The following is a 14,136-nucleotide window of genomic DNA, read 5'->3' as shown; positions in this document are numbered from 1 at the left end:
CTTCTAGCAATGTCATAATGCATATCTTGTCTATGTGCCAAAACTGTAAACTATGTAAAAATAATGCGATAATCGACAGTGAAATCGAAAACAAAATAAAAAGGGCATTGGCAGATAATCTCACTAAGGAAAATAAAAATGAATCGATGAAAAACATAGCGCGTATAAACATTATTAGTACCATTGATAGTATACCAACAGATACAGCTGATGAACCCAATAATACCAATGTCAAAACGCAAATTGAGCCTGTAAGTGACACCACGGTAAAAATTGTGTATGACTCAAAATGGATTAATGATTATTCTACTGGTCACCAACTAAGAGAAGAGAATAGCTACACTATCAAGAGAGAACATGATGAATTAGTTTATGGAACATATTCAAAATCTCCAAAATTGTTCAATGATATTAATAATGTATAATATTGTAAGTAACATTGTTTCATAAAAATAAAAAACATAAAAATTATTCTTACGAAAAACAGAAATACTTTTTACAATTCTAACTTAGTTCTAACAGAATGAAAAATAGTTGGTGCAGAGTGCGACAAACTTGCTACAAAACACAAAGATTTTAAAAGCATCCCAAAAACTTCTTATAAGATAAAAAAAGTTCAAACATTATCCAAAATAGTTCCTAAAAAACAGAAATGATTCTTACGAAATACAAAAAATACTTTACACAATTCTTAAATAGTTCTAACAGAATTAAAATAGTTGGTGCAGAACATAAAATATTTGCTAGAAAACACAAAGATTCCAAGAACACCCTTAATACTTCTTATAGAATACAAAATTTTAAAACAAATCCAAAATAAATTCCTAAAAAAACAGAAATAACTCTTATATAATACGAATATATTTTGCACAACTCTAAAATACTTCTAAAAGGATGAAAAATAGTTTGTTCAGAATACAAAATACTTGCTACAAAACACAAACATTCTATCAACATCCCAAATACTGCCTATAGAATACAAAAAGTTCATGCATAATCCAAGTTAATTTCTAAAGAATAGAAATAACTTACAAAATACAAAAAAATACTTCGCACAATTCTAAAATAGTTCTAGCAAAATGAAACATAGTTGGCGCAGAACACAAAACCCTTGCTACAAAACACAAAAATTCTAAGAACATCCCAAATTCTTCATATGGAACACGAAAAAGTTCAAACATAATCCAAATAATTCCTACAAAAAGGAACTATTTCTTACAAATTACAGAAATACTTTACACAATTCCAAAGATAGTTCTAACAGAATGTAAAATAGTTGGTGCTGATTACAAAATACTTACTACAAAACACAAGATTCTAACAACATCCCAAATACTTCTAAAACAATGCAAGGAGTTCAAACATAATACAAAATAATTCCTACAAAACTAAAAATTATTCTTCCAAAATACAAAAATATTTTGCACAATTCTAAAATAGTTCTAGCAGAATGAAATATATATGATGCAGAAAATAAAATACTTGCAAGAAAACACACAAATACCAACAACATCCTAAATATTTATTATAGAAAACGAAAAATTCGTACACAAACCAAAAAAACTCCTACAAAACAGAAATAAGTATTACAAAATAAAAAAAATACTTTGCAGAATTCTAAAATACTTCTAACAGAAAGAAAAACAGTTGTTGCAGAACACAAAATACTTGCCACAAAACAAAACACTTCTAACAACATCTCAGATACAGATTATGGAATGTAAAATGTTCAAACATAGCCCAAATATTCCTACAAAATTGAAATAACTCTTACAAAATGAAAAATTCTTTACACAATTCTAAAATACTTAAAAGAATGAAAAATAGTAAGTGTAGAACCCAAAACACTTGCTACACAACACAGAAATTGTAACAAAATCCTAAACACTTCTTATAGAATACAAAAAGTTCAAACATATTCTAAAGTAATTCCTACATAACAGAAATAATTCTTACAAAAAAACTTTGCAAAGTTCTAAAATAGTTCTAAGAGAATGAAAATTAGGTGATACAGAACACAAAATACTTAATACAAAATACAAAAATTCTAACAAAATCCCAAATACTTCAGAAATACACAAAAAAGAAACAACTCTTACAAAAAAAAATCCTTTCCACTATTCTAACAGAGTGCTAGCAAAATGAAAAAAAAGTTGGTACAGAACAAAAAAAACAGAAATAACTATTACAAAATAAAAAAAATAATTTGCACAATACTAAAATTCATCCAAGAAAATGAAGAGTAGTTGGTGCAGAAGACAAAATACTTCCTACTTAAAAAAAAATCTAACAAAATCCCAAATACTTCTTATAGAATACAAAAACTTCAAACATAAACCATAATTCCTACAAAAAAGAAATAACTCTTACAAAATACAAAATTAATTTATACAATTCTAAAATACTTCTAATAGAATAACAAATAGTTGGTATAGAACACAAAACCCTTCCTACAAAACACTTACATTCTAACAACACCCCAAATAATTCCTGTAGAATACAAAAAGTTCAAGCATAATCCAAAATAATTCTTACAAAAAAAATATAATTACAAAATACAAAAAATACTTTGCCAAATTCTAATACAGTTATAGCAGAATGAAATAAATAGTTGATGCAGAACACAACATACTTGCTACTAAACACAAGATTCTAACAACATCCCAAATACTTCTTATAAAATTCAAAAAGTTCATACATAATCCCAAATAATTCCTATAAAACAAAAATAACTCTTGCAAAATACAAAAATATTGTGCACAATTCTAAAATAGTTCAAACAGAATGAAAAATAGATGATGTAGAACACAAAATGCTTGCTATAAAACACTAAAATTCTAACAACACCCCAAATACTTCTTATAGGATACTAAAAGTTCATATATAATCCAAATGAAAGCCTGCCAAACAAAAATTACTCTTACATAATACAGAAATACTTTGTACAATTCTAAAATAGTTCTAAGAAAATGAAAAATAGTTCATGCCGGACACAAAATACTTGCTACAAAACACAAAATTGTATCAACATCCCAAACACTTTTTATAGAATACAAAAAGTTCATACATAATCCAAATTTTTTTTTTCAAAATCAAAATAACTCTTCCAACATATAAAAAATACTTTGCACAATTCTAAAATACTTCTAACCGAATGAAAAATGGTTGGCGCAGAACACCAAATACGTTCTACAAAACCAATAAATTCTAACAACATCCTAAATACTTTTTATGTCATACAAAAAGTTCAAACGTAAACCAAATAATTCCTACAGCACAGAGATAACTCTTACAGAATACAAACCTACTTTACAAAATAATAAAATACTTATAACAGAATAATAAATAGTTGGCACAGAACCAGAAATAATTCCTACAAAACCGAAAAATTCTAACATCATCCTAAATACTTCTTATTGAACATACAAAGTTCAAACATAAACCAAAATAATTCATACAAAACAGAAATAACTCTTCCAAAATATAAAACTACTTTACACGGTTCTTAAATGCTTATAATATAATATTAAATAGTGTGTGTAAAACACAAAATACTTGCTACAAAGCACAAAACTTCTAACAATATCCCAAATACTTCATATAGAATACAAAAATTTTAAACACAATCCACAATAATTCCTAAAAAAAAAATTATTCTTACCAAATATAAAAATAATTTCCTTAATTCTAAAATAGTTCTACCAGAATGATAAATAGTTGGTACAGAACACAAAATATTTTTGCTGCCGAGCCCAAAAATTCTAATAACTCCCCAAATATTTCTGATGGAATACAAAAAAAACATACAAAATGCCAAAAAATTCCTACAGAACAGAAATAATTATTACAAAATACGAAAAATACTTTACACAATTATAAAATAGTTCTAAACGAATGAAAAATAGTTGGTTTAGAGCACAAAATACCTGCTAAAAACAAAAAAACTCTAACAACATCCTTATTACTTCTTATAGAATACCAAAAAGTTCAAACATAATTCAAATGTTTCCTACAAAAAAGAAATAACTCTTAAGAAATACAAAAATACTTTAAACAATTCTAAAATAATTGTAACAAAATAAAAAATAGTTGGTGTAGAACACAAAGCACTCGTTAAAAAACACAAAAACTCTAAAAACATCCCTAATACTTCTTATAGAATACAAAAAAGTTCAAACATAATCCAAGTAATTGCTACAAATCAGAACTAATTTAAAAAATACAAAAATACTTTAAACAATTCAAAAATAGTTCTAACAGAATGAAAAATTGTTTGTGTAGAACACAAAATACATGCTTGAAATACAAAAATTCTAAAAAAAATAATCCCAAGTACTTCTTATAAAATTCAAAAAGCTCAAAAATACACTCAAATAATTCCTACAAAACAAAAAGTTTTTCTTAAGAAATACAAAAATACTTTTATTTTATACAAAGTATTTTAGAATTATAGAAGTATTTTAGAATTTTTCAAAGTATTTTTTGTATTTTGTAAGAGGTATACGTTACTTGTGTTTGTGTTCAAACTCTTATTGTATTGCTACAGAACCAATTATAATATTTTAGGAACTTCTTATATTCTGAGACAATGTATTAGGTTGTGCACCAGCTATTTTTATCCTGTTGGAACTATTTTAGAATTATGCAAAGTATTTTTGTAATTTCTAAGAGGTATTTTTGTTTTGTAGGAATTATTTTAGATTATGTATGAACTGATTGTATTCTCTAAGAACTATTTGGAGTGTTGTTACAACTTTGTGTTTTATGGCAAGTATTTTGTGTTCCTTGCCAACTATTTTTCATTCTGTTAGAACTATTTTAGGATTGTGTAACGTATTTTTCTGTTTCGTAAGAGTTGTTTCTGTTTTTGGAGGAATTATTTGGATTATGATTGAACTTTTTTTTATTCCATAAGAAGTACTTGGGAAGCTGTTAGAATTTTTGTGTTTTCTAGCAAGTATTTTTAGTTCTGCACAAAATATTTTTGCATTCTGATAGAACTATTTTAGAATTGAGCGAAGTGTTTTTTGTCTTTTGTAAGAGTTATTTCTGTTTTGTAAAAATTATTTTAGATTATGAATGATCTTTTTGTATTCTATAAGAAGTATTTTGTATTCTCTTAGAATTTGGTGCTTTTTAGCAAGTATTTTGTGTTCTGCACCGATTATTTTTATTCTGTTACAACTATTTTAGAATTGTAATAGTTGTTTCTGTTTTGTAGGAATTATTTTGGATTATTTTTTAACTTTTTTGTATTCTATAAAAAGAATTTCAGGTGTTGTTATAATTTTTGTGTTTTGTAGCAAGTATTTTTTGTTCTGCAGAAACTATTTCTCATTCTGTCAGAATTATTTTAGAATTGGGCAAAGTAATTTTGAATTTCTTAAGAGTTATTTCTGATTTGTAGGAATTATTTTGGAAGGCTTGAACTTTTTTGTATTCTATAAGTAGTATTTGGGATGTTGTTAGAATTTTTTGGTTTTATAGTAAGTATATGGTGTTCTACTCCAACTATTTTTCATTCTATTAGAATTATGAAATATTTTAGAATTCTGCAAAGTATTTTTGAATTTTTAAGAACGATTTTTAAGTTTTGTAAGAATTATTTCGATTATGTTTGAATTTTTTGTATTCTATGGGAAGTATTTGGGGTGTTGTTAGAAATTCTGTGTTTTGTAGCAAGTATTTTATTCTCTACACTAACTATTTTTTCATTCTGTTAGAAGTATTTTAGAATTGCGTAAAGTATTTTTCTATTTTGTAAGAGTTATGTCTGTTTGGTAAGAATTATTTGGGTTATGTTTGAATATTTTCGTATTCCATAAAGAGTATTTGGGATGTTCTTAAAATATTTGTGTTTTGTAGAAAGTATTTTGTGTTCTGCAATAACTATTTTTTATTCTGTAAGTACTATTTTAGAATTGTGCAAAGTATTTTTGTATTTTGTAAGAACTATTTTTGTTTTTTAGGAATTATTTTGAATTATGTATGAACTTGTCACATTATATAAGAAGTATGTGGAATGTTGTTAGAATTTTTATTGTTTTGTAGCAAGTGTTTTGTGTTCTACACCGACTTTTGTTTACTCTGTTAGACATATTTTATAATTGTATAAAGCCTTTTTGTATTTTGTAAGAATTATTTCTGTTTCGTAGGAATTAGATTTGATTATGTTAGAACTTTTCTGTGTTCTATAAGAAGTATTTGGGGTGCTTTTAGAATTTCTGTTTTGTAGTAACAATTTTGTATTCTGCAATAACTATTTTTCATTCTGTTAGAATTATGAACTATGTAAAAATTGTATAAAGTAGTTTCGTACTATGTAAGAATGATTTTTGTGTTTTGTAGAAATTAATTTGGATTATGTTTGAACTTTTTGTTTTATATTATAGTATGGTGCAAGGCCCAGGTTTTAGATAGATAGATATATATTTTATTTATGAAATATACATAACGCTATAAAATACACCTGCGCACATGCCTAGTGGCATAATTTAGCGCATTAAAAATTACAAAAAATTATTAATACCGTTAGCAATTGAGTGAAAACGAAAAACAGAAAGCAAAACGAAAAGAAAGAAAAAAAAGAAAAAAAACAGAAACAAGCCTCTTGGACAACTGCTTAAATACTAACAAGGTAAATAAAACCAAAGTTAACTTTCAGAGATAAAATTCCTCACCATTCTGCGAAACTGCTGGTAATCAGCGCACTCTCCAATATTCAGGGGAATAGAATTCCACACCTTTGGACCAATATGCCTCAAACTAAATCCTGCTCTAGTTGTTCGCCTAAACTCGTGTGAGAAATTGAACCTGAGTGATGTCGGATATGAATGACGCTGCGAGTTAAGGGGGGAAAATTCCATGGAAATCTGATGCTAACTGGCCAAAAACGTAATTGTGTCATATCTGAGATATTGCAATGAAATGAAGTTGATGTAAAGAAAAAATTCCAGCTGATCCAAAAAAATGAGTAACAGAAGACCTATTATCAATCCGAAGAAGTATCCTCATCGCTTTATTTTGTAAAATTTGAAGGGGTTTATAAACTGAATATATTGATATAGAAAAAAAGGGTGGACCAGAGAAAAGTAAATTGATTTAAGTATATTAACCGGAAAAACATGGCGGAGACGGCACATAATCCCAACATTCCTAGAAATTTTTACCGATAGAGTTTTAACATGTTCATGGAACGACAAATTATCATCAATAATTATCCCAAGATATCTAAACTGTTGTACCCGTTTCAGTTCCACATTATTTAAATAAACAGAAAAAAACATCAGAATTGACTGAACCAACTCGTGAAAATAGAATATACTGGCATTTCCTTTCAAATAATAAAAGAAGGTTTCGACAATACCACTCTGAAGTAGTTGATAGAGTACTTTGGATGTTCAGGAAAAGCTGTTTTAAATCAGAATGGGAAGAAAAAATCACAACATCATCCGCAAACATAACAATTTTGCAGATAGGAAGAAACTCAGGCAAATTATTAATAAATAGAAGAAATAGGATAGGACCCAAAACAGAGCCCTGAGAAACCCCACAATCTCCGGAAAATAACTTAGATCAGATTCCATTTTTACTATCATAGCATTCAATTTTTCTTTCGGCAAGGTAAGATGGAAAAAAATTCAAAGATTTTGATGAAAATCCATATTTTATTTAGTTTATTTAGTAAAAGACGGTGATCCACCGAGTCGAGCGCCTTGGCCACATCAAAGAATATAGCCAAGGCACCCTGACCAGTGTCCAGTGCATTATTTACTTCAATTAAAAGCTGATGTATTGCTATTTCTGCTGATTTTCCTTTAATGAATCCATACTGTGAAGGATGCAATATTTTATTATTACATAAATAATTTTGAAGTTGTTTATGAGGAATTTTTTCCAAAATTTTACTAAAAACAGATAACAGTGAAATTCCTCCATAATTTGAAGGATCCGTAGAAACACCACCTTTATACAATGCTAAAACATGAGCATTTTTTAAAAGATCAGGAAAAACTCCATTTAGTAAAGACAAATTAAAAATATGTGCCAAAAATGGGGCAATATTAGTAGCTATTTGTTTCACAATTTGTGTAGAAAACCCAAAATCATCCAATGAAAAACTTTGCTTTAGTTTCATTAAATGTCCTTTAACTTCCTGAGGTGCAATTTCAGAAATATCAAATGAGTCTAGTGCTTCATCTTCAACAACAAAATCAGTCGACTGACTCTCTTGCCTATTTGTACTTGATACAATCCTAGACCCAATACTACTGAAAATCTTTCCAAAAATATCCAAAATTTCTTTTGGATCCGTCACTTTTGAACCATCAAATTCAAGACAAATAACTCCCAAACTCGGACGATGATCGTGACGGATTTTTTCATTGATTAGCTGCCATGTCTTTTTCATATTTGACTTATACTGTTAAAATTTATCAGAAGAATATTTTCTTTCGGCATATCTTGTAAAAGAATTCAGTTTATTTCTATAAGTTCTATAATCCTCATAAAATCCATCAGATTGGGCAGCCAGATACTGACGATATTTTTTTCTTTTCATCTTTAATAACGTCAAAATACCATCTGAATCCACGGGTCAAATTTTTTTGAAAACTTTCCGCGCAAAAATCTTGTCGATGCTGCTTGATTTTGGAGTTGCATCATATCATGGATAAATTTCAAAAAAGTATCATTAACATCATTTGAATAAAAAATGGGGGTCCAGTCTTTATTATCTATCAATTCACGCAAAGGCTTAAAATCAATCAATTTTTTCTGTCGGTTAGAATTTTTACTTCCATGTTTTTAAAATGGACGTTGAGATAAACATTGGGCTACATCTAAAACAACACTAACTGGTAAATGATCAGACATGTCACATATACTAACAGAAGACTTTATCGCTTTAAAAGAAACACCAGAAAAGAAAATGTTATCCAGCAAAGTTGCAGTAGTCTTTCTTTCTCTCGTAGGTAGCGAAATACTTGGAAAAAGGCCTGAACACGGCATAATGTTCAGAAACTCTTTATGAAAAGCCACATCTAAATTCAACAAATCAAAATTGAAATCACCTGAAATTATTAGTGGTTTTTTGTACCCACCAAGTTTTACAACTAGGGGCTCAAAAATCTAAAAACTCTTTGGGGTTACTTGATGGCGGTCTATATACTGACCAAAAAATAAAAGGTTCACAGCCAATGGGATGTAATTCAACAAATAGAGTCTCACATAAACCTTCTTCCCAAACTGAAAAATCATTAAGTATATTAACAGACCAATCCTGTCGGAGATAAATTAATTGACCACCTTTCGCACTCTCAGACCTACACCTTGAAACAGATTTCATACACAAAAGGGATAGCATAGACATTGGAGACTTTTGCGACAAAAAAGTTTCACATACAGCTATAATATCTTTAGGACTAGAATTTAACAAAAACTAAAGTTCACTATACGCACTCTGCAATCCTTGCGCATTAACATGTAATATCCTTATTGGGAATTCACATTGCTCAACTTCATTAGTTAAAGGGTCATCCGAAAAATCACAATCAGGTAGATTTCTGACATACTGTACATCTTTATCAATCCCAGTCGAATCATTAAGTATCGCATCTAAGTTTAAACGGGACTCCAAAAACGACTGAAATCTATCCATATCACAAATAAACAAAGGAAAACTAAATCAAACTTCAATTATTCACAGTGAAGGTTCATTAGCCAGATTGAGGATCTGAGCCACATCTTCTATTGTTTTGCATGGTATAATTTCCGAGCCATTTTTCACAAAAATCATGCCTCTCATCGTCCACACATTCTTATTTTCAAATCTGTTGCGAGCAAGCTTGAAGACCTCCTGCCTCTCCCTAGTTAACGCTTCATTAACAAAGACGCGGGAACCCTTCAGTATTTTTCGATTGCGAAGTATTTCGACTGCTGCAGCTTCTGAGATCAATGCAAGTTCAATAGGGGCTAGAGCTTGATCATTAGATCCTAGACGTTTAGCCCCCTTAATGATCGATTTTTCAAGCTGAAGTCCCATTTGCAAATTTAAACGATCAAGAACTTTCTCACCTAGGACCAGGAGATCACGGGCAGTTGTCTCGACACCAGCAACGATGACATTGTTTAGAAGGGCAGACTCAACCAAGTTGTCCTACTCCGACTCAAGTTTTTCCAGCTTAGACTCATTTTGAGCAAGTTTCACTCGTAAAACCTTGAGAGCCTTTTCAACCTGCTCAAACTTCGACTGAAACTACATCTCAATTGCTTTATAAACCGCTTGCATAATCGTGTCTAAAAATTCCTTTTTAAACTGCGACGGAGATATATCTAACTTGGAAAACTCTTCGTCCACTTTTTTCCAGATCTTGTCTTCTACACCGCTTCGAATTTTCTCCAGATCAGTCTGTAGAGATAGCACAGATTCAGATACGTCATCTGGCAATTCATCCGAATCTTCGATACAAAGCTTATTTGCTCTTTGTCCATTTTTTCTCCCATCTTTTACCGCTTTTGAATACTTTATCGAGTAGCGCCAAATATTATCAGATATCACAATCTTGCTTTTGTCTGTTCCATAACAGCAAACTTCATAATTGAATCGACCGTAACGAACAGAAATCACTCTCTTAATTTTGCAAGGCCAAAGTTTGTAATATTTAAACTGCAAAAATACGCGATCACCCGCTTGCATAACTGAAGAGAAAATTCACTCCGAAATCCAACCTTAAACGTGGGGAAATTTGGCCCGACAGCTTATCTTGAAAGCCTATAATGAATATCCTATTATAAAGAAAAACTTTCCAAACAGGTTTGTAATTAGTCCAAAAAAGTCCAGGTAAGCTTGCAATGATATCCTGTTCATAAAATAAACTTGTCACTGGTTTGTTAATAGTCAAAATGTTTATCCAGGGTTCACTCAATGAAAGCTAGATTGATACTGCACGTAATACCATTTTGAGGGGCTAGTAGTTCCAATAATAAACCCCCTATGGTTGTCGTCAAATCCACAACCTCCTCACTACTGGATTTATATGTATTGGTCTTCATTTCTAAGTATTGTTCTGTATTTCTACATGTTGTGGGAATAAGGAAAAGGCCTATGCAAGAAAATATTTTAAATGCATGTTCTTTTTTAAGAATAAAGTGGAATTTTGTAATAATTCACTGAAAATAAGGAGACGGGGGCGTGAAATGCCAAGGAATATAATAATCTAACAATGAAATGGCACGTTCCCGGTGTTAAAATAAAAACAAAGGTCAATTTAAGATTAAACGCTTATTTTGGTAGGGAAAAGATTGAAAATGCCTTAGGTGTAATAGTGCACGCTAGAGTGTGCCATTGAGGGATATATTGTGCCACGCTTATGTCAACTGCCACGAGTCATCAAAAGAAACGATATTTGAAGAAAATGGAATCTCGAAAAAAAAGCATTAAAGAAAAATCTTGACAAAAATGAAATATCTCTTAAGGTATCACGTAAATACCACGTGTTTGCTGTCCTCATTTACAAGCGAGGATCCCCCCCCTTGACTGCTGGGGGCCTGAACTCTAACAAAACATGCGAGATTACGTCGTTCCAAATAAATCTACCAAGTGACTCAAGATTACGTCACCCTCATTTACAACTGGGGGTTCTCCACTTGACTAGCACCCCCTCCCGTTCGAATTGGCTGATAGGACCCCCGTTGCAATTGAATGCTAGGGCCCCCAGTTGAATTGAAAGCTAGGGCCTCTTAGAAATTGGATACTAGGCCACTAGTTTAACTGGCTGCTAGGCTCCCTACTTGGGAGGGTCCCTGAAGGTTTTTCCTGGCCCTTGCAGGATTTTATACGTAACAATCACCTACATCTTGAAGAAAATATCTCCTATTATGTAACAACCAAAGAAATCATTTGCATAAGTAAACAAAACCTATTACGCAACATACACCTGCATTCATTGGCATAAGTCAGCAAATCTTGTTACGTAGCGACCAAAGAAATCATTTGCATAAGTTGACAAACCCTATTACGTAAGAACAAAAGAATGACTTGCATAAGTAAACAAACACCTGCATCTTGAAGAAGTTTCAAAAAAAAGTGTCCGAACCAGGATTCGAAGGGGCAGAGTCCCTTTAAAGTAATTGGGCCTAAACTACTATCGTATCGAACCAACGGTCCTAGAACATCAAGAGAGGGATAATTTGAACAAAAATTAAAATTTCTGGTGTTCCTTTTATTTCACTAAAATATCAGACGACTACTAGCCCCCCTCCCACGTCCCTTTTCCTTAAAAAAAGTATTCAATCAAAAGTTTGGGAAAGCTATTTTGTTATGTATAGTCGAAAGGTTCCAAAACTACACCATTAGATTTAACATGACCCATACAGCCCGTGAGGATAAGTCTGGGGATGAAAGTATGCTAAGCATAATTTGCTAAGGATAATAAGGATAATGTACTATCTATGAAAACTCCTTTCAAAGCCACAAAGACAACTAACGGGTGACAAAATGCATTGGACTTGTATAAATTGGACTATATATTTGCATATTAAGGGGGTGGGAGTATGGCTAGGTTAAGTTAGGTTACTCGAACCGCACACCCCCCTAATGTGCAAATATATAGCCCAATTTGTATTATTATATAAGCTAAAGTATTATATTTTCATCAGATTTTGGCATATTTGATTAGGATTAACATGACTTTACCTCTTGGGTGTGTTCCTTATAATTAACTAATACCTCTATTTTTTTTATTAAAGAAGCAGTAAGACCAATGCATATCGAAATTTGTGAAGGGTGGGACAAATTTTGTCAATGAGAATATCAAAAGGCCATTTTCAAAACTGTCGTTTTGCCTCAGTAATTATACTAGCTCAACTAGAGTAAAAGAAAAATAGCTTCTATATTTTATGGGGGGGGGGGGGAAATGGGGTTTTGAATCGACAAGAAAAAAATTAAAAAGAAAAAGTAAGCATTTCGATCACCGATAACCAATTCTGAGGGATCGGGGTATAAGCCAAGAGTACCAATTCGGGAAAATACAGGGAGGAAGCAAAGATTTTGTTCTATTCTCTGCATAAAGATGCAAAAAACATTTTTCTAAATTTCAGCGGTAATTCGCTTGAGAAAAAACAAAACGTCCATCTAAAGGTATTTTTCCACATATAGGAGGGTAATTTGCCCCCTTCATGTAGGTGCACCTGTATAGGACATAAAAAAGAAACTAAACAATTGTTAAATTCTATGATAAAGAGTATTATAGTTCTGGTGATTCCTAGTCAATAATCTAGTGATTTATGTGCTGATTTAGTTTTTTTTTTCAAGAATCTAGAGATTTTTTCACCAGGTGGCAACCCTTTCTGTCTCGAATTTGATCAACTAGGGTTTCTGAGAGAGAACAAAGAGAATAGTTTTGGATTTTCATTGCCTTTCAGTAAAGTTTTCACTAGAGCGTCCCATTTACTTTCAATAATTAGCTTCCTGGAAGATTTATTCGCTTGAATTTACGCCTCACGTACTATACCATAAGAAATCCCAAGATTTAGGAAAAAATAACTAGTTTTAGAAGTGAAATCACTAAATATCACCAGCCAAAAAATGAACAATATAATTTTTTTATTTTTATAACTTTAATAAATCAAATAATATTAACATTTTTATTACTAAATATCAGTATACGTATATTCAACTGACAACGCACATTCATTTGTATTTTTTCAGTAAAGTGCAAATTTTGTTCTGGGCTTGGGAAGGCCTTGGGAAGGAGTTTGACTCGGTTATTTATTGTAATTTCTGTTCGATTTGGGTTTCATTTATTTATCGATGCTGATTTGTGGTAGTTTCGCGCTTGGTAGATTATTTGATTTTATTTTTGCTCATTTTTTGTTTAATAGATGCCTTTAGTAGATTATTTGATTTTATTTTTGCTCATTTTTTGTTTAATTGAGTTCTTTACTTTTTCTTTGAAAAACTTATTTTGTGGAAAAAGTCTTTTCAGTCTTTTCAGGGAAAAGTCTTTTCAGGGAAAAAAAAATACTTTATATCTTTTCGTTTTTTTAAGATATTATAATTTGGCCTGCTATTTGTATGCTGTAGAAAAATTTTCAGCAATTTTTAACACTATTAAAAAGGGCATCAGCCCTTTCTAT

This window comes from Artemia sp. Qi Xiang Cuo, chromosome 9 (genome assembly GCF_049724085.1).
Source record: "Artemia sp. Qi Xiang Cuo chromosome 9, ASM4972408v1, whole genome shotgun sequence".
NCBI classification, from domain to species: domain Eukaryota; kingdom Metazoa; phylum Arthropoda; class Branchiopoda; order Anostraca; family Artemiidae; genus Artemia; species Artemia sp. Qi Xiang Cuo.
The sequence above is the reverse complement of the archived record's forward strand: the minus strand, read 5'-3'. Positions refer to the sequence as shown.